This window comes from Strix aluco, chromosome 11 (assembly GCF_031877795.1).
Source record: "Strix aluco isolate bStrAlu1 chromosome 11, bStrAlu1.hap1, whole genome shotgun sequence".
In the NCBI taxonomy this organism is placed as follows: domain Eukaryota; kingdom Metazoa; phylum Chordata; class Aves; order Strigiformes; family Strigidae; genus Strix; species Strix aluco.
Genome location: NC_133941.1, coordinates 9,065,670 through 9,090,568, shown reverse-complemented (window position 1 = coordinate 9,090,568; position 24,899 = coordinate 9,065,670). Strand labels below are relative to the sequence as shown.

General features: G+C 40.6%; 1 protein-coding gene across 15 annotated transcripts in view; it reads left to right on the top strand.

The window, feature by feature from the left end:
* The window catches only part of FOXP1 (forkhead box P1), a 390,108-nt gene that overhangs the window by 152,228 nt on the left and 212,981 nt on the right, over window positions 1-24,899 (top strand). For 11 of the 15 annotated variants that reach the window (XM_074836019.1, XM_074836032.1, XM_074836035.1 and 8 more), the window contains exon 3: window positions 11,500-11,565. The gene's annotated coding sequence lies outside the window, so the exon portion shown is untranslated. Of the gene's footprint in view, window positions 1-4,198; window positions 4,317-5,934; window positions 5,978-6,959; window positions 7,062-11,499; window positions 11,566-24,899 lie in introns of those variants that run through there. The other 4 variants (XM_074836025.1, XM_074836024.1, XM_074836018.1 and 1 more) reach the window with 4 other exon arrangements.

The window sequence follows — 24,899 nt, the reverse complement described above, 5'->3', positions numbered from 1 at the left end:
GGGCAGCCTGAAATAATTGGCGCAAATAGTCAGAAATCCTAGATGGAAAAGACACGCAGGGTATCCCACTTCTGCATAATTCCTTCCCTGCATCCCGAACAGGGCGATGCTTAGAAATGCATCCAACCTCGAGTTCAAAACGGATCGCTTACCCGTGTTTCTTGAACAGCTAATTTTGCTGGCACATTATTATTCACCCTCTGCTATTTTCACACTGTGACACAAAACTAGAGAGAAGATGAGATTGAAATTTTGACCGGTACGTTATCCTGATACCTGAGACGCCGTGTCGATATGAGAGTGTCTTTACCACAAGGACTTTCTTGGTGGTTTTAGAGATCCCAGTGTGAATAAGTAGAAAAAGCAGAACTAATAGCTCAAGAAGCAAAAATATTTTTTTCTTAAAGAAATTGATTAACATGCAAATATGTACTGTATGCATATTAAATATCATTTCAAAATGTGATGGGCAGGAAGCATAAGTGATGCCATTTGGTTTTGTGGCATCAGTGTGGGTTGATTAAGGGGGTGGGGATAAATTTTGGGGATTATTGATATAGCATGAGTAGAGCCAGATGGTTGTATTACACATCTTTTGTGTTCTTGTTTGCTTCTTAAAGCAGTTGCAGAATTTTGCCCTGGGCAAAATTTACTCTTTGCTTCTATGTTCCCCTGTGAATTTACTTTTGACAAAGTACTTCACAAAGAGGGGAAACGCTGTGCTTTGTGCCCGCAAACTCATCTCTTCCCTTCGCGTTTGTGAAGCCAAGAGCCCTCTACTTAAGAAATATTTTGTAACTTGTGAAATAAATTAGCAGTAGGTGCAAGTTCAGTGCATGTGTGTGTTGTGTATTGCAACCCCTTGGTATGTGATAGTGATTTAGAGAGCATGTAGTTTTTTAAATTTTCCTTGCAGTGTTTTGGAGAAGAAGAAATGGCAACCAGATCATTTTAATGCACTACTTATGTAGTATTCTTCCATTAAATAAATGTTGTCTTAAAGATTAATGAGCTAATTTTTCCACTACTTTTTTTTTTAAAGTTTTGAGAATGTGGTGTACCTGATTCATGTGATCAAAAACACATACTTTGTGGTATTCAGGTTGAGTGGGAGAAGGTTGTGCTAGGTAGGTGGTTCTTCACTGGGTGTTTGTGACATTTGTTGGAACTGCTTATCACCGGAACCTCCAAAATTTACATGTATTTGTTATTTCCCTTTGAAAGCAAATTTTTATTTCCCATAAAAAGACGAGTTTTTGTAAAGGCTTTGTAGGAAAGAATTTATGTCTTACTTGTGCCTCACACCAGTTTTTGTGGGTGTAACTCCATTGACTCAGCTGAGGTTACTCCTAATTTACATCACTGTAGTCCCCTGGATGATGAGGTCCCTCTACATCTAGTAATTGTAGTGGAAACAGTCGTGCTTGTAAATATGTTTTGTCCTCTGCCTTTGTCCCCGTGTGAAACGGTCTGCTTGCAGGAGGCGAGCGGTCTCGCCTCACTCGTGGCTGCAGGACTTTTATTGGGGACCAATTTATGCAGCTGCTGACTCAGTGGCCCCACGCCAGCATCCCCCCTCTGGGCAAAGCTGACCCCCATGTTTTGCCCACGCTGTGAGCAGCAGCTTCGGGCCCTTTTTTCGGAGCTGGTAACGATGAGAAAATGGGGAATGGGCAGCTCTGACCCTATTGAAATCTCTGACTAGTTTAGTTGCAAGACTGAGGCCGAAGCAACTTACTCCTCATAATGATGCCATTGTGCTCATCCTATCTGATCGGTTCTTGAAATGTTTTAGTAAGTCTATCTTACAACATTATAAGAAGATAATCAGCTGCCTTAGAAGGTCCCCATCTGGAGTATAGAGTTCTTTTACTGAAAGATGTTTTGCCTTTCCGAGATAGCTCTCGCATTTCATCATCTGTTGTGCAGAGATGAAGTGCATATGAAAAGTCAGTGACTCTGAATCCATCTGTTGTTATTATTTTCCACTGATAATTGGCTTGAACAATGAAATGTCTGTGTCTGTAGCCTTTGAAACTGTACACCCTGTTTATTTTCTGGAGGTCTTGCTCCACTCTCAGCACCTCCCCCTCCCCCCCTTTTTTTTGTTTTGTTTTATTTTTGGGTTTTTTTTTGTTTCATTTTTTTCTCAAGCTCATAACTAGTGGAGCTTGCATGAAGATGACATCTTTGACTCTGTGCATCAGTATGTGTCACTCAGCATCTAAAGCTTGCCTGCCAATTTTTGTCAGGGTCCTATGTCTGTTCTGTGTGAGTGTAGAGTAGGCTTACAGCAGGAAGGCTGGCAGATCCAGAGTTCATAGATATCCTACCTGAAATGTAGTATTTATTTCGTTTTCTCTATTAAAATATTAATTTAGAGCCCAGTATCTAATACGTATGGAATTAGATACTACCTGTAATTGTATAATATATTCAGTTGCATCCAGTTTTGCACGATGCAGGGTATTAATATTGGATTCCACTAACAGCAGTTCCATTAGCTTGCTCAACCAGTATGAGATATATATGAGCAGGGAGGCATAACTACCAGCCAGAACTGCCAAAACAGTCATTAGAAGCTCCATTGGGATGGACAAAGGCTTTTACACAGTGATATACTGATTAAATTTTGTTCTATGGTTTATTTGCATCAAGGTTAGATCACTATCATCTGTGTGAACCGTATTATCTGACACCTTATTTGGAAGGTCATTTCAATGCAAAAATGGTGAGTGATACAGGGGCTCTAAAATTTCTTGCAGGATTCTTTCGTGGAGGATTTTTATCCTGTTAGGCTTGACTAGCTCGTGTTAGCAATTTTATTGTGCTTTAACGTGGTGAGTTTATCCAAGGAAAAGTAAAAACTCCCTCCATACTGTACGAGTGCTCAGTGGAACTGAACACACTTGATCCGCATTAAAACTGTGAGTTATATCCAGTATCCTTTGAAATAATCTGTGGCACATGCTTGAGAATCCAGTAAATATGTGTTGCATCTTTTAAAGCCCGAATCTTCCTGTGTCTGCCTTCGTGTAAGTGCTCTTTCAGAATGAAATTCCGGTGCCGGACGCAGTCGTGTCGTCCATGTTACGCTGTAGTCTGGAGCACAAGAGAGTAAGGCAGCGGAGTATAATCATATTTGTGTTTCAATGGCAATCATTTAATACTGCAAGTTATTAAAAAATAATTAAATTACCAAAACCAACATGTAGCTTGGACTTACAATAAGAGGTCAATGTGATTTGACTCCTTAAGTTAGGAAGGGACACCGGTGAATTCCAATTGCTTTAAAATTGTGCTGCTTCATTCTATTTCTGGAATGGGAGGATAAACGAGACTGAAAAATAATTTATTTCTCTAGAAGCAAGAGTAAATCACAGTATGTAATTATGTATATTCGATTATAATAATAAATGCTTAGAGGTGCTTGGTGGTTATCACAGTCTCTAATTTAGTTGTTTTTTGAAGTAAATATAGTTTGGAGGGGTCGTTTTATGAGAGTAATATTTTGAAAATAATGTTTTTAAGGGAAACTTCAGAAATTTCTTCCTTTTCCCCAAATAAACTAGTAAATAGGTGTGTATTACGCAGTGATTCAGAACAGCTAAAATAGGTCTGTGTGTGGAATGTCTTTTATATAGTAAACAAAACAGGGACAGTACAAGCAAATTCAGATTTAATCTGTCAACTCAACCAAAAGTCTGTATTAATTTTAAAACCTCGTTAAGAAAAGACTGGGCCAGGAATGTATTGGATTTCAGTGCAGTTAATGAAAATGAATTTTACAGGTGGTGTTTGGTTGTGTTTCTTCTGCTCTGGTGAGGTGGGTGGCTGAGCCAAAGCGGGCATAGCACACGATTCAGCTCTTTGCCAGAGGAATGCTTAGATTAGAAATGAACGTTTGGCGTTGAGTTGTTGGTGCTGTTGTTATTTACTATTATGTGAGCAAAGCGTTTAACGCTATGATTTGATTTGATTTTGTAGCTCCTATCCCCTTAAACAAGCTGTGTAGCTTGTCAGAGACCAGGACAGGTAGCATGCACAGCAGGCGTCTGATTTGAGCCAGTTACTCATTTGCTGAGTGTTTGTGTTTATGCAAAGGGGCCTCTTCCTGCATATTTAATCTACAGTAAGGCAGTGGCTTTTGTTGTGTTTAGACCACATACCTTCAGTCCTTCCTTACACTGCAGCCAGTGTTGAAGCACAGAAAGGCTGGATAGTCAAAAGTGCTTTAGTGTTTTCAAACTCTCAACTTTCTGCAGTTGGTTGGGAATTACTGTACAGCTCTAAGCCTTTTTCTTCCTCATTAATGGGTAAGTTTGCACTCCGGTAGAATAAGATACTTTTGTTTCTGTTCCATTTTATAAATGCACAAAATGTTTGTTTGTTTGTTTTGTTTTTAATTGTCCAAACCTCCTTAAGCAAACCTGGTCCGCTGAGGGAGTTTGTTGCAGGGAATTAGATCAAGAATACAGGTGTTTCTGGAATATACTTCTGAATAAAGTACTAAATGCCGTATTGCAATAGGCAGGTATTTGCGGGGCGGGGGGGAATGAGTTCGGTGTTATTATTCTTTGTACTAACAAATCCTGTTTTGTAACTATCCTGAAGATAATGCTTCCATTGTTAGCTAAAAGCTTTCAAACAGTGTGCAACGCAGAACTGCAAAAGCAGCAGCAAAAAAAAAAAAAAGAAGGAGGGGAAAAAAACCCCCCACCAACCCTCTGGTCTTTATTGTTTCCTTCGCAAGGGTCCTCACTAGAATGTCTGCGCCGTAATAGGAAGGTTTTTCTTATGTGGAAATTGAATCGTCTCTTCATTGATATTAATAGCACACTAGAGATGTTAGCCATGATGCAGAGTACCAGAACTGTGGAGTAGGAAACCTGATATTGCAGGGGGAAAAAATGACAGTCCTATTGCTCCTCAGTGTGGGAGACATCCCTCCCTGAGAGCAGAGTTTGCATAATGGCATCCTGGCTTAACTATTTACTTATAGGTATTTTAATCCTGGGCTCTTTCTTTTAGTATAGGCATAATTACTGTTGCTCGCTCTTGCACTTATTAACTGCGCAGCTCGGTTTCTGATTCAGTCTGGACAAATTTGTTTTTAAAATGACTTTCGAGAAAATCTGTGCGGTGTGCCTGCACAATGTATATACTGTATATGTAATGTATGCTGTATTAGGAGAACCTCAGAGTCCAACGAGAGGGAATTGGTATCAAAAATTAAAGAAAAGATGACAAAGGGCATGTCTTCAAAGCAGACGGTTGTAGTACAGACAGTGTTTGGAGAAATGTGGAAAATGTGCAGCGAGGCCAGAAGTAGTAGTTTTGGTTACCAATTAACTATTTCCTTCTTTTGAGTAACTCCTCTCAAACAGAAGAGTGTGCTGTTCCACCACATGTTGGAAAGTGTGAGAATCTGAATAAAATTTCATCAACCTTATTAAAATATGTAGGGACTTTGGTCTTCTTGGGTACAAATCAGCCTACAGACTCAGAGGCATTTATTAACAATAAGACTGCTGAGGGTTTTTAATAACAAAATTACAAATACCATATCTAATTGTAAGTGTATTACTTTTATGCACCAGTTAAAAAAAAAAAACTTTTTATGAGGAAAAGTACCTCAGTCAAAGCACCTTGTGTGATTAGTGCTATTGTATTCTTAAATTTTGATTGATAGAGATAATAGTTTTCACTTAAAAATACAGACAGGTACTTTAACTTTCCATGACAATAGCTATTTGCATTTCTTTTATCTTTTTGTTTAACATTTGTGGGGGTTGGGACGGATTTGATTATTAACTCTTATTGCACACCGAGGTAAATGCTAAAACAAAGCTTTTGTTAAAGCTTCAAAGGTAAAACAGCAAATATTGTTTTTAGGCTTCAATATTTAAAGGCTGTTAAAGGATACCTCGAAAATATTTTCACATGACCATGACCACGAGTATCACTTGCTCGTCAGGTAAGAGAGAGGAGCCCCGGCCGCCGGCGCTGCCCGCGCTGAGGGGAGGCTGAGGGGAGGCTGAGGGGAGGCGGGCGGCCGCGGGGGCGGCGGCTGGCGCGGCCTGAGGGCCCCGGCGGAGGGCGGGAGGGCGCCGGGGCCGCGCTGCCGGGGAAGCGGCCCCAGAGCAGCGGGCAGGTCACGGCGGGAGCGGAGAGGGGTGTGGAAACTGGCGGCTGAGGAGAACCGTCAGCCCTGCCCGAGGCCCTCGCCTTGCCAGGCAGAGCTGCCCGAGCGTTGTGGGAGTCCTGGGAAGAAGTAACGGGTCTGGCGTGCTTGGCTCCGCAGAGGGGCCAGGTAGCGATCCCGCAAGCCCCTGCTCCGCGGTGCTCGGGGAAGGGAGATGCCTCTCCTCACTTCTCTGAGGCGAGGTCAAGTTTCGAGAGGAGAGTTGTAGCGCAGACATAAAATGGTTAAGGCTGGCATTGAGGCACGGAGAGTTATTTTAAGAAACGGGGAAGATCTGGCGAGTACAAAACAGGCGGCAGCGTTTGATCTCCTGGCTCTCAGCGTCAGTGAGATGGCCTCTCATCATTTGATTGGGCATTTGACAGGTTTGATACTTTCTGGGAACGTGTTATGGTCTTTACGTCTGATGAATTCAAGGAGGGCCAGCTCTGTTATGCAAAGTAATTCGTGTGAGGCAAATAACCAATCCATCATTAAAAGATGCAAGACTTACAATCGCAGTTCAAATTCTGTATTGGAAGCGAGCTGTTCTTAACTTGTCTGTTAACTGCACCCATATTTCCTATAAGAGCTATTAAAAAGCGGGGGAGGAATGGATTGTGATTAGTTTCGTAGCGTTGGCTTACATCGAGTGATTCTTTTCCAAGGTTACAGTGGACTTGAAAGGTAATATTATTTTGAAAGAGAAAATGTGCTGTGCATAGCTTTGTCCTCGTGCTGTTATTTGTTTTTATTTTATTTTATTTCTGTTTAGAATAAATAATAAGCACCAGCCAGAGATTCTGAACAGCCTGCTAATGACTGAAAATGAAAATACAGTATGATTTGCTCCCTCCTTCCACCGAGAAGCAGCAAGGTAGCAAGCATTAATATCCCTGTGTTTTGGCCTGTACCAAATCCATTTCCCCCTCTTCAAAGCGAGGTGGAAGAGGTGCACTTAGTCTCTCACAGTTTTACTGTTCACCTGCATTTCACTTTCTGAGGAGGTGATAATGACTCCTGGTATAGAAAATCTGCTGTACTGTGCTTCCTGAGATTTATATATGCTGCATGATAAAAAGTAGCCACTTTGACAATGGTCAGAAAAAATATTTCTCCCTCAGATTATTTAAAATATTTAGTTTAATACATTTTTTTTTTAGATTGATGGATGCCTCTTTAAAAATAAAATAGGTACAACAAAACTGAAGAGACAACTTGTGACCATCCTCAGGGCAGTTCTACATTTGCTTCGTGTGTGTTAGTGGAAGTAACCCAAGCGAGAGTACTGGGTGAGCAAAGTAACCTGCATGCAGGATTGGGCCCGCAAGCCTGCCTGGTACCAGATGTTGCTCTTCACGATCAGCGTACATCCTGTATTGTCAGGATTAGCAGAGTACCAAATGAAAAGCATTTTTTTTTTTTTCTCTTACAAATGTACAGTTGACAAAATCATTGACTGCATCTTTTCCCGCACAGGACAAGAAACTAGTAATTATGAGAATAGTAGGACATATTTCATATTTCAGCCTGTGTGCAGTTGAATGTGACTCAGGGAGTTCTGAAGGGGAAGAAACAGCTGCATTAGATGGTTATGGTTCACTTTATTTAGAAGAAATTACTGCACAGAAGTGCTTATTTTGATGATCAAGTTTTGATATTTTAAAGCTTTCAGGAAGCCTTGTAGTAAATATTTTAATCAGACACATTAAATACATTTCAGCTGATCTTATACAAGAAAAATGAAATCAAATTTCAGAAACCGTTTTTTGTTGTGCTGTCGGCTATGTGTGTTTTCTCTCCCTCTTTTTTCTTTTTTTTTTTTTTAATAAAAGTGTGCTTTCTAGGTAGTGAGGGGGAGATTCCTTTGCTACTTTAGGTTTCCAGTAATGAATTGTAGGCTTCTCAAGGCTGGAACACTGGCAGAAAAATGTACATGCGTAATTCTAAGCAGGGGAGCAGCTCAACTGGTGTTCTACTTTCCTGTGTAAAATTACTCACAGCCAGTTTGTGTGGGATCAAGGCCTCTGTTAATCTATTTTTGGCAATACCCAAAGCTCTTCTCATTTAGATATTAGTAAAAATGTTACTGTTTTAAGTAGACTTTCATTCTGCTGTGCTCTCTATTTCTGCATATTCTTTATATTGCTGGTTAAATTTGGCTTTGCACTAATCACTTGGAGTTAGGGCTCCATCCTGCAGCCTCCCCGAAATGACCTTCCTGCCCTCAAGGAGGAGACCGCTAAATCAAATAAGTGTTGTGGGATCAAGAGAGTCACAAGGTCCAACCTGACAGCAGGTATAATGGCAAAGACTCTGATCTTTTTGTCTGGTCCCTTGGTACCAGGTAAACAGGCAGGACCTGATCCAGAGCAATAAGGGGGCTTTCTATTTAAATTCAACTGAAAAGGTTATGGCACTGGCTCAGGTCATGATCTTTTTAAGATTATTACCAGGTGCCTTTCCAAAATCCTGCTGAAAACCACTATTTTCAAAAGTATCTTTGCATCTAAGGATTTCAAAATGTGTTGCAAAAGCGTTTACCCATCTTGCTGGTGGGTAAACTGAGGCACTTGGCGAGCAAACCTCACGTTTTCAGGAATATCTGGTAAAACCTCAGCAGGACACATAGCTTTGCAAGGACCGTTCCCTGTGTGGGATGCCAGCTGAGCCCAGGGGACGGTGTTGTGGGCGCTTGGAGACCTTCCCTCCGCTCATGAGGCATCCACTGCTGCTCACAAAATGGATTTTTGTTTGTGCTTTGGTTTTTATTTTAATCATCTCCTTGGGGGAAAGCATGAGTGTAGTGAAGTGTCTTGCTTTGGTAGGATGGGATTTTTTCTTTGTTTGCTCCACACGCACACTTAAAGTGTTGATGGTACTTTGCGTTTATCTTAAGGACAGCATGATGGAAGGAATGTGTGTTGCCTACATCAGTTCGCTCACCCATATAAACATTTTCAGGAGAGAAGTTTGTATTTGTGTTTCTACATTTTGAGATACTCAACTTTGGACTGTTAATGAGAAATTTTCACAGGTGGGGACAGCTGTCTCTGCTGCTCATTTTAACTTCAGTGGTACGTTACCCGAATTTCTGAAAGCCAGGTAGCATATAGCAAGACTTAGATAACCAGAAATGAAAGCAAGCTGGATTTCAATCAGGGAGTAATTTGTGAGAAGAGCTGCAGTCCTCCTCAGCCCTCTGCTTGTGTTGCCCTTGGTAGACCCCGTTGGACCTCCCACCAGCTAACGGTGGGCCAGTGTTACTGGGTTTCCTTGGAGCATGTTCAGTTCATATATGACAAATGTGCTTAGAAACCGTTACCTGACTTTTGCAGCACTGCCGAAAGAGATATTGTATGCACATTTTATGCAAAGATGTAATTTTCAGCAGTTTCCTTAAAAAGTACATTTTAAGATGGTTCATTTGCTATCGTGAAGACTCAGGGTAGAAATGAAGTCTGCTTGCAAAATACTGCCAAAATAAGGATCTGACTGCCAAATACCCAGAAAATTTATAAAACAGATAAATATGAAAAGAGGTTTAAAGTGTCAAATCCAAGATAACCCCTGCAGCAAAGCAGGATAAAAGCCTTTATTGTTGCTAATCTAAGAGCACATCGTATGTCAGAGGTCATGTATTTTACATAAAAGATGTATTGTTTTACATACTCTCAGGAAGGTGAGACCTGACCTATTATGATGGAGTAGTGTTATGTCCTTTACAGTGCACAATCAGGAATGTCTTACAGACGTACCCCAGCAAAGTACATAGGGCTTCCTATACAGCAAACATGTACAAATTTTGGCCCCTGATCTTCCGGTACCGCATTACAAGAACTGTGAAAAGCTTCTCACTCAAAACATAAAAAATAAACATAAAATAAAATGCCAGTGAGCAACAGATAAAACCAATATTCATTTCCCCTCAAGGTAACCTTTTTTTTTTTTTTTTCCCTGGCTAAAAATAATTGGGTTTCAATGGTAAAGAAGTAATGCCTCATTCTCATTGTGAAAAAATTTTTCCTTTCAAAATAAATGGCAAATGAGTACATTTTCTCTTGAAAGAACTTAATGAAGATTCTGATTTTTCCCAGAGGTTGGTATTTTACTGCTTTAGTAAAAAGCTTCACCTACTGATGTAAATAGCATAACTTACCATTTGATGAGTTTCACAAACACCCCCAAAACGCCACATCACTGTGTGAATTTTATGAAATGGAGTTTCACGTAGCTCTTACACATCCACATGTCACTGACTTTCCGTTTCGTATGATGTCATCTGTGTCACCAAAGTATTGCATATTTCTTTCTGTCTTTATTATATATTATTCTGCACCCCTGCAGCAGAAGATCAACATTTCAGTGAAAATATGTTACAATTTTACTCTATTAAGGTATTTGGTCAATTGATGTGGAATTAATTCTGAATGCTGTTAGTGGTTTGAGTTAGTAACTTGATCTAAATTAATAAACAAATGTTTTTCTTTTCTCTTGTACCATATGTTGATCCCAATTACATGAACAGAAAGTGGCAGATTGTCATGTTTCTTAAAAGATTACATACTCTTTTGCATAAGAGAGAGTACACAAGATGCAGTAATATACAGGGTAAAAAAAACCTACACGTGCTGTTTTCTCCCTCCTACTTTTTATAAAGATACACTTTAATTATTTCTCTTTTTAATACCCACTGCTCTTACCACCTTGGCATACTTGGTGTGCTCTTAGTAATGCTTTAACGAGAAGATATCCCAAGACAGTAAACAACTTTTTGAATTAGGAAGATGCAGCTAGTTTAAAAATCTCATCTAGGACTGTGTCTCTATGGAAAAGGATGAGAAAAAAGAAAGGATCCAGAAGCTAAAATAGCAGTGGTTACAAATGGTCTTAAAATGCCTTAAGTGAGGAGAACCCATTCAGACAATAGTCAGATTTCTGAAACAAAGGATTGAACTCATCTATTATTCAAACTGAAAATAGATTGATAGACATCAAGATTAAGAAAGTTTATGCTAGAGAACAAAGATGTCTCATCTCCATGGGGTTTTTTTAATTTTTTTTTTTCTCCCAAAGACCAAGTTGTTCGTGCTGAACTGAAGAGCCTCACACTGGCTGGTACTGATAAGCAGCAGTCCTGTGACTTGATTGTTTTTATTAACTCTCTCTGAAAGTCATTCACCATTAAACATGATTAGATTAATTTGTTGCTTTATTTATGTTTGTACTTGCAAACGTGGTGCCAATGAAAATGCTTTGGGTGTTGTTGCCGGTACTGACCCAGCAGTCACGCATGTTACCTTCTTTCTCTGCAGGGTAAGAAGAGTGACCTTTTTGGGTGGCTGTAACTGAAGATTGCTTTACAGGAGCAACTGAAGAAGGTAAATACAAATACTGTTTTTCACACAGTTTCTGAAGCATGTCTGCAGGAAGGATCTGATCCTGCAAACCCCGGGAGCATGCCTTTGTTGCACAAGTAAAGGCTCTTCTGGTAACTTTGATAAAGATTGCAGCATTGGGCTTGGAGCTAAGCTTTTGGAGCTACCACTGTGCCTTAAACCTGTGTTTTGCCTGAGAAGCCAATGGTTTAGGTGTCCAGTTGCATTTTAGGAACAAGGCCACAAAGATGCACTTTTTGGCTTTCAGCCATGTTCTGAGAAGGCTCTTTGGTAACTGGACAGAGCCTGTGTACGAATGAGAAGATCCTGCTCTGGCTGCTTTTGGTGGCCACGTGGCCAGGTCCATGGCCCAGCATCTATGGGTGCTGGGCTGGGAGCTGCAGTGGCACAGCCCCATGCAGGGTCCTGTTACCAGGGCAAATCCCTGGGGAATGATCCAGTCAGCTTCAGCGCTGCTTCGTCCCAGGCTGAGATGCTCCTGGGTTTACAGCAGCGCGTCGAGCAGAGCAGAATTTAGCTGTTAATTTGATTGCTTATTATCACTGCAAAAATTAAAACACATGCTTTTTAGTCTTTTGGAGTGTAACGGAAAGAAATATCACTCTCTGCAAAATGATTTTTATTTAAAGCAACGTGAAAGTCCCTTGCTTCTAAATTAACTCCTTGCCTCTCTTCTGGTCCAAAGTTTCAAGTTGGAAAGGAATATTAACATCACAAAAGTGGTGATTCACAAAATTAACTTGCAGAAGAGAAGAGTAACGCAGATCAGTGTTTGGTACTGAAGGGTGTCATCTGACTGAGGTTCATATGGCTGCTTTATAATCACCTTCTTTCAGAAATTAATAGTCGGTTAAGCACCATAGCAACAAGCAACACTGATGTAAGCGTTGAGCAGTGGCTGCTGTTCGCTGTGATGTCAGTGCTCGTTAGTGCTGTTCTCTTGACCTTGTTTGAATATAAAATGGTGATTTCATTTTAAACTTAGAATTTTACAGAATGACTAAATGCATCGGAGTGAATTAGAGCTATTTTTATTTTTAATTTTATTAAAATGTACTTCAAGGGGAAAAAAAATGTCCCTGTTCTCTTCTGTTTTAAATTAAAATAGATCTGAGGACGATGTGGGGTTTTTTCAGTTCTTTGTTGCCAAAAATATCTATTTAGTGAGGATGAAATTCATGAAGTTCAAGTGAATATTGCAATCCTTGGCCATGTCAATGGTATATGTCAGCTGTATGATATATACTACTTCAAGATTTGAATATTACTGAGTTTTTTATGGTGGAGCCCATGAGGTATTAGGTGCATTTCAGCTGTTGAAGATGAAGCAGATCCTGCAGTTTAAGAAGATGGTGGCTCCTTGCGCTGCAGTGGTGTTCTCCCTTTGAGTTTTTGTGAAGAGAAAAGAATTTAAGTCCCGGGTGCATCAGAGGGCCTCAGAAGGAATGGGATTCATGTGGAGCCATGACTCATGCGTGGTCCTGATGCTGTGAGACCCAGGAAAATTAGGAATTTTGGTTGTGATGAATGCAAAATGCTACCTTTAGATTCACCTGACGTTTGTAGGCCATGTTTCCGCAAGCAGACATATTTTGTATTGCTAGCATCAGGACACCATGCCTGCCAGACATGCCCTCTGGTGTGCACCCTTCAGCAGTAATCAGTTTGGGTGATTTGTAGAATATATCACTGGAAAAGACCGTTAGATTTTTCAGTCTGACCTCCTGAGTATTGTATGTTATTGAGTCTTACCCCACACCCATGGGCAGACCTGGTAAGTAGGGTTCAGACAAACTCTGTCTCCTAGAAGCTGATCCAGGCTCAGTGGGAAGACACTGAGGACTGGAGAACCACGGGTCAGCTACAGTGTGTGCAAGCAGGATGCATATTCAAGCATGTGTTTTCAAACTGCACACCAAAATTCATAACTTGATGAAAATTAAGGTGTTCAGTGTGTCCTTTAATGTTAGGACTTGTTTCTGTGAGGAGGTTTGGCTCTGTCCCACTTCTACTGCAGCGAGGGGTGCCATTTTCAACAAAAAGCTATTTGCTTCAGGATTGGTCCATAATCTTGCAACATGATTCATAAAATAAAGCCATAATGAATGATATGTGGTCCAAGAAACTGGATGTCAAATTTCAACTGGGCGAGAATTGAAACTGCCGAGATAATAAACCATGAGAATAGGAGATAGTAATGGAAGTAGTGATAGAGTCCTAATTAGAGCAGTGCCACTGAAACAGGGAAGGTTAAGGGTTTGGTTGATTGAGTTTGAGCTCAATTGCTTGATAGCTTAATTTCAGGTGAAATCCCATCTTCTGAGTTAGCGGTTAAGCTGCTCAGTGCAGTTACAGAGCAGGACTCTGTACTCCTTGAGGAGCGGCCGCGTGGCCCCGGGCGTCCCAGCACTGCGTGTGAGCCTGGCCTCAGGCAGGCGGAGTGGGATACAGCACAGAGCTGGTAAAATAGATTTTTATACTGCATGTTTTGTTTGCTTTCTTTTTTTCTGAGAGCTCCAAAGAGCTGTGAACAGAGGCGCAAATAACAGAATAGATACACCAAGGGGCTTTGATGGTTAAACCTTCAGAATTAAGATGTTTACATTCTCCTTTATTTAGCACTGTTAGGCATAATGCCTAATTGTATGCCAGTTTTTCCTCAAAGTAAGAATTTGAATTGAAATGTTTGATTTGGGGAGAAGGGAGGGGAAATGTATTTTTACAGAATTACGGACAATAGTGTTAGTTTTCCAGGAGCAGTCATTTGTTTAAATGTATGTAAAAGCATTTCCAATAATCAAACACCATTCAGTGAGCATTGTAAATCAGGGATAGCTTGCATGCTGAAAAATGGAAAAGTACAAAACATGCTACTAAAGTTGTACATTACTGATAACAAAAGACATATGCAGACTTTTAAGACAGCAAAGCTAGAATCCTTTAGAAAACCTTTAAGAGGAAAAAAATCAACGCAAAGTATTTAGCAAAGTTGCGCTTACTTTAAAATTTCAAATCTTAATGCTTGTCAGAGTTAAATGCTGATTAAATATTGATAATAAAACAGGAGCTGCCTGGTGTAACTCGGAACTGAATGAGATGATCAACAGATAAATCTGGCTTTGAGCTTTAACTTTTTCGTATATGTATATTGTCTCCTCCCTTCCCTTCAAGCCAGGAGAAAGGTCAGAAGGACTTTTTTTCCTAAGCTCGATACAAAAAATAGATTGTGTAGTTTGTCTATGTGGAAAAAGCTGTTCTGGGACAAAAAAAAAAAAATAATTCCCAGCAGCCCCACCACTTTGTTTCATCAGGAAGAGACATAACTCTCAAACTGGGTTTGCACGTTGCTGTGCTTTGTCTTTGCTGGCCATAGCAGGAGGAGCTCCAGGCAAAAGTCAAAGCCCTGAAACAAACTTTCAGAGAAGTTGCTGTTTATGAAGAGCTCAGCAGTGTGTGCAGTTTCTCCTTAGCACTCTTCCTTGCTAGTGACTTTCCAGAAGATGTGCTGGTGACATCCTTACTCCTGTTTTCTGTACCAGCTGGGTGGCAGCGGTGCTTGCACGTCAGGCAGTGGGAAGTTAGTAGGATGATGGTTTCCTTACTGAGTTTGGCACCTTGACTTTTCTTGGTTTTGACCTGATGGTCTTAAAGCATACTACAGAGCAGAAATAGCCATCATTCTTAAAAAATGCAGTGTGTGGCTGCTTCTGAATATGGGTCCTGCAACTTGGGTGCATTCATACGAAAGTCTGTAATGGAGCAGACAACCTGGTTCTTGGATGTTTTCTCCAATGTTTTCTCTGCAACAGACCCAAATTACATAGAGCTGTACTGGAAGCATTTTGCATGAGTGCTTGTATCACCCTCAGCAGAAGATAGGCATCTGGGAGACCCGCGTTGATGCCTGCTGCTCACTTGCTGGGGGGGTGGTAGTCGTGTAGCTGGAGCAATTAGTGTCTGTCAGGCCACATCTAAGACGTGATTTACTTTCAGATTGTTGGGAGAGGTTGTAATACCTTTAAATTACTCAAAGGGTACAGCACGGTGCATTGTGTTTCTGTACTCCGTAGTAATAGAAATGACAGTATTACCTGTGTGTTCTGGGGAAAACCCTAAAAAGGTTGTGGGGGAGCCTTTGGAAACACAAATGTCTTGAAGACTTTACCTACTTGAATGAAAAGTTGAGTCCAGAGTTGGGTGAAGCTGTGATTTTTCTGAAGCAGTTAGGTCAAGAAGATACAGAAAATAGATTAAGACATTTTGGAATAATTTAAAAAGTATCTGAGCAAATCTCATTAACATGGACCACTAGCATGCTGTATTGAAGACTTCAAAGATCTGTCAGAGGAGTTCTTTCTGTGCTATTGTCTGCCAGCATTAGCAATCTCAAGAGAACATGTTCCTTTTGTTTGCTTTTGGCCCATTTAGCTTTTCTTCTTTTTCTTTTTCTTCTTAATGTTCCTTAATATATTATAAATCTTCAAGTGGGTTGGTAGAAAAATATGTTTCTCAACTTCAAGATAGTCAGTAGCAGGTTTTGATCCTCTTATCTGACGCTTTTGGACCAAATCCTTCTAGTCTTCATGAAGACTGCTAAAGCGAGCAAGATTTGGCCAGTATTTTGCATAATCCTGCAGTGTTTCTTCCATTAGCTTAGGTAGATGCTCGATACGATCTTCAGTAAAATGCAAGTGCTGATTTGTATTACTTAACATGCGTTCAAAGTACCATCATCTGTTTCGAATCTGTGAAGAACATGAAGCACGAGGCTGAGTGGTTCATGCACACCTCTAGATTTGGAAACGACTAGCCTAATCTATACCCACAGATCAAACACCACTGCATGTATTGAAAGTGGCCCAACATGTAAAGGTTGTAACTTCAGATTCAGCAGCCATAAAGGGTGCGCTGATGTTCACCAGTTGCTGAAGAGTGCTGTGAGGTCCATTGAACTAAGCTGTCATCAAAGGAGGCCCAGCCTTCCTCATCTAATAAGTTTCATGCAAAAATGTCTGTATTGGCAAGTGCCATCATGGAGCTCAGGGCTGCAGCATCCTGTCACGGGCAGGTGCTTGAATTCCTCCTAACCACCCTTCTGTGTACGAGGAAATTTAAGCTATGTGCATCCCAGAAGGGAGATGCGACATCCCATGCTAGGCACTAATGTGTCTGTGAGGGATTTTTGTGGTTGCTGCAGTGCTGGGCAGTGCTGTTGAAGCTGCTTGGACTCGTTGTCCTGAGCGCTTTGGAAAAGGGTGCTGTAAAAGCTCTGTTCAGAAAGTTGGAGCCTGTGCTTGTGCCATCAGTGGTCCACGAACAGCCTCTCCTCTCTCAGACTGATTGTAGCTTTGCTATGGACTATGTTCAACAGGTCCATCACTGTGTTCATCTTTCAACTTGGCTTAACTACAGATACACCAGGGAAACAGCTCATAATACACCATGCAGTGCAGACTATGCAATTTCCAGCCTGGTTCTTCAAGACCGAGCTGGATAATACATTGGGATTTTACTTTATCATAGCTTGGGCAAGGAAAGAATTGGGAATGGCATGGGTAGGAACAGCATCATTCCTCGTTCCTCCAGGCCCTAGATGTGGGCTGCAGGTCAGATAGCCTGAACTCACGCACCATCTCAAACACAAAAAGTAATGTGATGGAAAGATCCAGTTTTGAGCTTTTCTTCTGAAGCAGACAAGTAACTCTGAATTAAGAGTTTTGCTGAAACTTGCCCTTGTGCAATTTATGCTGCTGGGCCAGTGGGTGCAACGGTGATTGCCGCTTGCTAGTGCAAACAGGCTGATAGGCTTTAATATGCATCACTGCTGTCTGTGAGCATCTCACAGCCGTGCCTGCTTCTTGACACAAGGGCAAGAGCCACTTGTAGATTTGCTTGAAACCTGCCTTTAGAAAATGCGTGTTGCAAAGATGGTGCACTCTCCTGTGTTATAAAATCTGGAGATGTGAGAAAATGACACCAGAAATAGATTCTTATTGCATATTTCATATTTTATTTGGTCATCTCTTAGGTCATTGCCTGTTGCCTTCTACCACACCAGAAGTATATCTTCCAGCATACTTAAGTTATTGTCCTACAGCGGTAGCAACCGTATTTTACAGTGGCAGTGTTACAAGACCAGTGATGTCAGTGGGCATTACAGGAGGCCACCCTTTTTATTTGGTAGCTCATACTAAAGCCAAAGCATTTAAAAAAAAAAAAAAAAAAAAAAAAAAAGAGAGAGAGAGAAAGAAAGTTAGTTAATTTTTGGCCCTGATTGCCTGCCCATATTTCTCATTGCAACATGTGAAAGCATTTTTCACTGCTGCTAATGGCAGGAACTTCAGACGCCACCTCTGAGATGTTTAATTGCTAAGTGTTTCTCCCCGTGCAATCTGTGAATTTTAATTTGGGGCTCTCCCACCTCTGCTGGCTGTATACTTTTCAGTGTGTTTCAGCATAATACTGCTTAATAGTCAAAAGGGTAATTTCTGGCTCTGAGCTCACTGTTTATTTTTTTAGTAGAGTAGCACAAACATTTGGACATTCGTAACTAAGACTCTGACGTCATTTCCATTGCAAACCATTAATATCAGTAGTTTATAATACGGCTTTTCAAAATAGATTTTTTGAAATATGATTATCTCTTTCTGTTTTGTTTTAAAGAATAGAATTGTTATTCCATTTTAAAAAAAATACATTTGCATCTTTGGAGTAATAGGTCTACTTTCTTCTCCTGTCATACCCTTTCTGTTATTTTTGATAGCTCCCGTGTTTATCCCTATTAGTTGTAATACAAGTGTTTCGTTTAATCCTCTGACATGTTAAGGGTTAGTGGATCCCACTGATGGAAGGAAACGTCTATGGAAGGGCACAGCATTTCCTGCTACTGGGGCACTTCCACCAATGGAACAGTGGTACGCAGTCATGACATTAATAATTGTCTGTAAAGATCTTAGAAATAGCAAGTGCTACATTTAAAAGCCAACAACATCATAAATCAATAATATAGGCAATGAGACCATTTCCTTTTTTTGGGGGGAGGGCAATTTTTTAACCTCTTTCTAATTGGAAAAATGTCACGCAGTTATTTTTAGTTTGTGTTTGCTTTATCACTGTCCTCCTCCTCCATTTTATTCCAATGATTGGGAAAGATAATTTTCATTGGGAAAATTTTGCTTTTAAAGCTTTATTGAATGCAAATTGAACATTGTTAAAAATGTTATTATTGGAAAAGAATAATAGAAAAACTATTTCTGAAAAAGTGCAAATTCTTTTGCATCTTTATTGCTTTTTAAGATCTGATGTCCAGCAAAGAAAAAAGTGTGCTTTTATTGTTTGTTTCCTTGCGTTTTAAGGAGGGAGAGATGATTGCTTTTGGTGCTACTTGCTTAGAGCGTTTAAAGCTCTGAGCTCAGTTTTGGAGAACGTTAAAATAAGCCCACAGGAGGTCTTGTAAAAGTTGTAAGAAATTGTAAGTGTGTCTGCTGAGTCAATTATATGAGACAAATTGCCAGGGTAAGGCTGCAAGGTTCCAAACTTGTTATTTACTCTCTGCTATCTTTAAAACAATTCATTTCTGCCTTTGATTTCACAGCAGATAAATATATGTTCTGGAGGGGGAAAAAAGTATTAATTAGACAAATATTATTTAAAACTGGAAGAATTATTTGTATTCATGTATTTAAAAGGAGAATCTGGCCTGTCCTTCTTTTGAAAGTTGAATAACTGGAAGAATATAGTTTAAAAATGCAGGCTTTGGCTTTTTAAAATTTCTCCTCAATGAGACTCAAGTGCATGAGGCAATATTTTTTTAGATAAATTGAAGTTTAATATTGAAGTTATTCTTTTAAAAGAAGTTACACATCTTGAATTTGAGAGCATTCATGACTTTTTCAGTTTATTAACCCTGTCATAACTTTCAGAAAATTATGTGAAGAACAGTGCGAATCCAGCATGTGCATAGTGTATAGTGTGTGCTTGCTAATTCAAAGTTTGTGTAGTTAGCGTGTCGTATGTTCATGATATGCAGGCCAGCTGGAGCGTTACTGCTCTGTAAGCTGCCATGGTTAACTCAGTTTGAAATACATCCAGGTCAGCTGTAGAATCTTCTAGATACTTGATAAGGTCAAAAATTCCAGTAAAGTCCTTTTCCTCCTTTCCCAGCACAGTTAGGATAGAAAGCTCAGAGAGGAGCTGAGTGAATAGTTGGGCTTTACTGGCTGTGTTTGAAACTCATGTTAAACTCCTACAGTGAGTCCCAGCCAGGCAGGACAAGGCGGCATTGTGGTGCCATGCATCCTTGTGTCACTTTTACTTCACCACCTCAGGAGCCTGTCTTTGAAATCGCCCTACCAGAAGCTACTGGAGAGGAAGGTATTTAGTTACAAGGGCTCTGAGCACCCTCAGCAAGTTTGAGACCACCGTTCAGAAGAAACATCCATTCTTGCTCTCATATCTAAAGCATAGGTGGTGTTGGATTAGCACTAGGCACTTCAGGATCCCCGACCACTGCAGGTGTGGGATGAAAAGTTCCTGTGCGGCACAGTTGTGCCCAGTGATAGCAAACATGGTGGGGACTGTCTGCGGTGTCTTGTGTGTTGCTATGTCAGCAGATTTGGGTTGTCACTGGTCCCACAGGTGTTTAGTGTGGGCCATGAGATTAGGTCTGTCCAACCCGGACATCTGATGGACTGTCGTAGGGGCGCAAACTTTCTGGTCGGTATGTTGCTTGGGAATATTGGCAGTTGGTAGGTTTTTGTTGAGATGTTGGGTTTTTGTAGAATATTAGGAAAAGCTGTTTGCCCCTTAAAGTAAATCTGTGTTTTCCCAGTGCCTTCCCTCTGTTTCCTGCTGTCTTCTCTCAGTGAGCAGTGGCCTGCTGCAGGTACCACCATACCAGTTGGCTGCATGCAGCCAAGGGAAGCCCTGAGCACTCCCTGTGTGCTCTGCCATCACAAGGCCATGTACCCTCAGTTCCCTACTTGCATCTCCTCTCCTATGTGTCTCTCTTCCCTCTTTGCAAGAGTAGGGCTGTTATCAACTTTATTATGAGATACCAGGTATCTGCAGAGCGTAGACCCCAGAGAACCTCTTCACGTGGCCAGGGCAGTACCTGACCTGTCCCAAATCATCTGCTTCCCTGCTGCTGTCATTCCTGAGGCAGCATGTAGTTGGCCAGGCATGGAGCCCCCCCAAGAACAAGTGGGACCTTGCCCATCTGCAGAGGGGATCTGCTCCTAAAAGGAGAAGGAGCATGGCGTTAGGGGTCTTCATCACGCTCAGCCCCAGTGCCTTCACCAAGCGCAGTGGAGGGTGAGCCGCTGGTGATGCGGGAGGAGGTTGTGTGGGAACCTGTGATGTTGGTGGGACAAGAGGTTCTTCCCCCAAGAGGAGGGGGAGAAAGGGGTCCAAACAAGCTTTGTGGACATTTAAGGAGACCTTTTCTTTAAAAACAAGCCTAAAGGAGCTTCCCCAGATTTTGTCCTCTGACATTGCCATCTCGTCTGGTCAGTGCCCATGAAGACCGATCTGTGGCATCATCTGGGTAAGACCTTAGTATATCTCTGCAGGAGAACTAGAGTTTATCATAGTTTTATATTGGGTTTCCCTCAGCCTGTAACTGGATGCATTAATAGTGACATGATCCCAGTGTGACCTGGACTTTAATGGGTTTGAACTTGGAACTGTTCAAACATTAAGAAAAAGCCCTCACTCCCTGCATGTATTCAGCAGCTGCTTTTTTATATGCAGAACCCAGAGCTGCAGAGGTTCAATGGCAGTGTATTTTCAACTTTCAGATGAAAAAGACTAAATAACTGCCAGAAAAACTGGGCTATTTCTCTCCTGATGCAGATGTGTGACTGCCAGGACATGCATATATCAAAAAGACAATGTGCCTTGGAGCAGTTTAAAACCTACTGCTTTGTTTTGTTTTCCTCGAGGCAAACAAAATGTCAACCCCTTCAATCTTAGGAGAGGGTTTTTGCTGTTAATGTGTGCTCTGCGCAGAGCCTGAGCCTGCGAGTCAGGATTTGGGGTTCGTTTTCTACCTCTGCAGCTGACTCACTCTGTGGCATGGGTACTGTTTGTTCTGGACACAGCTTTCTTGTTTTTTCTTCACTTTGTACATTGCCAGCTGTGCATGATGTACCATCCAGAATACGGTCTTTATCCTATGTCAAACCTTATCTGTGACATCAAGGCTGTGATTTGATTTTCCCATCTGCAAAGAGAGCCAGATTTGCCCCTCGCCCTCCAGAGGGACATTACAGGTTAGGTTGTCTGGCTGCTGCGTGTTGAGGCAGCTCAGAAAGGTACGGGTTGTTCATTTCTTTAAAAAAACCAAAACAAAACAAAACAAAAAAACAAACAGAAAAAGCCCTCAAAACAACAACAAAACAAACTCTGCAAGGCCTCCTTTTTCTGCAGTTTTGGAAAGTGTGTCCCATTCCTTTCCTGTGCAGCCACATACCTTTACCAAGTTTTTGCTTGAAAGAAATTCCATTTAGAAAGTTATCAGCTTCCTGCAAATGGGTGGGCATAAGGGAAGGCCCAGTACCCGCTTGGTGTGTTTCGCATGGAGCTCTGCCCTAATGATGGAGAAGTCAGTCACCTGCCACCATGGAATGATGATAGAGTGACTGGAGTAAAGATGTCCCTTTGGAGAGCTGTTGACAGATTTACTGACCACTAGGTCAGACTAGATTGCCCTTTCTTTTTGGTATTAAGAATTACTATGCATTGAGTTTACTTATTAAATTGTTAGCAAGTTGTTGTGTTGTAACGTGTCCCCGTAATGTCAGCGAAGTCGCCCTGCCTTACCCTGCTCCCTCCTCCCAAAAGCCAGTGCAGACCTCTGCTTTGGGATATCCATCTCCAGTTCTTTCATAGAGTCATAACAGCATTATGTTTTATGTATAATACTTTTCTTTTACTAGGGATGTAAATCTTTGGTCTATAGACCTGTGGTTCAGAGTTTTTCTTTAAAACATTAATGAGCATTTTAGTTTTGGGGGGAAAAAATTTACAAGTAATGATGATATTGTGTAAAAATGTAGCCGCTAAAGCATACGTTCTGTTGGTTTGACTTGTCTTATAGGAACATCATTTTTGCACATCACTATTAACAATGCAAACACCCTGAAATGCTAATAGCACTAGTAAGCTTTTAATTCCATGGAATTTATTGCTTGCTGTATTTCCATGAATTTATAACGCTTTGATTCTTAAGAGCCCCATTTAATCAGTTTTGCCTGGCACAGAACATAATAAACAACTTGCTGGTGCTAAAGTGCCACATGGGGGAGGCTGCTAACAAGAAAGTTAAATGCTTCTGCCACTAGCAGTTTCTTCGCTGTATTTTTCATGAGCTGTTACTACCAGTAATGTACTTTGCTAGCTTTAGAGCAGTGGTTAAACACAGTGACAAACCAAACAGCACTCCAGCGCTGTAAACACCCAAAGCAATACCATTTTTGTTCAGAGCTACAGTTTAAACCAAGCTTGAGGCTCAGTATCATTTTATGGTGATCAGTGATCTTTTTTTTTTTTTTTTTCCCCCTAAAGGCCTCGTTTTTCTTGATATCTTAATATAGGACCTTTAGGAGTAACTAGTGAGTGGTATTGATCAAGAAAAACTGTGAGGGGAGAGAGAGACAAAAGAATTGAAATACCTTAAAAAACACTTCCTGCTTGTTTGTGCTGCTTGACCATAAAAGTACAAAAAGACTGCCTTAGTAGAAAAATACCAGATTATCAAGTGCTTTAAAGCAGAAAATGTCATTTGAGTCTCAAAACTGCACCAACTTTATATAATTACCCTTTTAATTATCCCCAGTGGCCCATGAAATTTGTAAAATAGAGCATTGAGAGTTTGATTTACTTACATGTTGCACTTTAGTGTTACGCTCTTAATGAATATTGTTTAGTACTAATGTCAAGCAGAGATTGCTGAGTGCTATAGAGAGGAGCATGCTGCAAAGCTGGGTATTCAGAGGGGAATTGTGGAAACTCCACCTTAAATGAAGAGTATGTCTGTCTGTAAAGCAATATACTATAATTTTTGTTGCCTGAATGGAAACTGTATTGATTCTGTCCTCTGTGTGCAAAGTAGTTTACTATATTTTCTTTATTTAACCATGTCAGAGAAATAACCATTTTTAGGGCATTTATTTGGTTCTGTGTCAGCGTCTTCTTTGTTACGGAGAATAGTTGTGTTCTTCCTCTGAAGGACCAGAACATGGAAGTAAGTTTTTTAATTTTCTCTTAGGACCTAACTGCTTTAGGTTATGGTAATGGAAATAAAAGGAATCAATATTTGATGTGGGGTTTCTGTGGGGTATCCAAATACCATTTATTGCCAAGAAATTGCTAGAATAAGCTTGGGGGAAATGTAATCCAAAGTGTGGTCTAAAAATCCAGCTAAATTTAACAGGCATCTTCAAAAGTGAATGGAAACATCAGTGAACAGTAACAGTAAAAAGAAATAAAGCAGAGTCTGAAGGGTTAGATAATAGGATGTAATAGCTGGTGACCTCTAAATTATTGGTATAAATCTGCATGAGGTGGAGACTCAGCAGAAAGTATTTGCATTTGAAAATAGTCATAAAATGCTTTCAAGTGATGGCCTGGTCTTCAGGATCCATCCGCTGACAAGTTGGGGAGATTTGATACTGTGGGTGAATGACTCTCAGAAGGATGGACTGCCTTCCTCTTGCCTCATGTGCCGCTTTTTCTTTTCACCTTTTGAATTTAGCAAGTGTTAAGAACAGCAAACAAGCACTGGTAGGGGAGGTTGGACCAGTGGTACAACTACTTTGGCATGTCTAATAATGTACATGACCAGATGCCTCCAGAGAAAGTGGAAAAAGCCTGATGTTTTACTTTCCTTCCAAAGTTTTTATTCATGTTTTCCTGCATTCACTGCTGTAACGGTCTTGGTGTTCCTCTTATCTAGCTATGCGCTGCTTTCATTATCCTGCTGAACTCATGAGATCTTAGCATGGCTTCAAATTCATAGACCAATTTGTATAGTGTTGAGTTAAAACCCAACGCTTAATATGTTTTTCCAGTTTGTGAATATTCCTGTACATTTGTGATCTATATTGTTGATATATAAATACTGTGGTTGAAGGAGAGAAACAGCAGAAAAACAATTATTTTGCAACTTTCATGTAGTTCAGAGAAAATTTGAGTTTGAATCCTGGCTGTAAATGAATGGCAAAAATCTATTTACATCCCAAGGACCAAGATTTTTATAATACAAATTTTTCTTAAAAGAGTTAAGTGTTTGGCTTACAGCTGAAATTTGGAAAAGC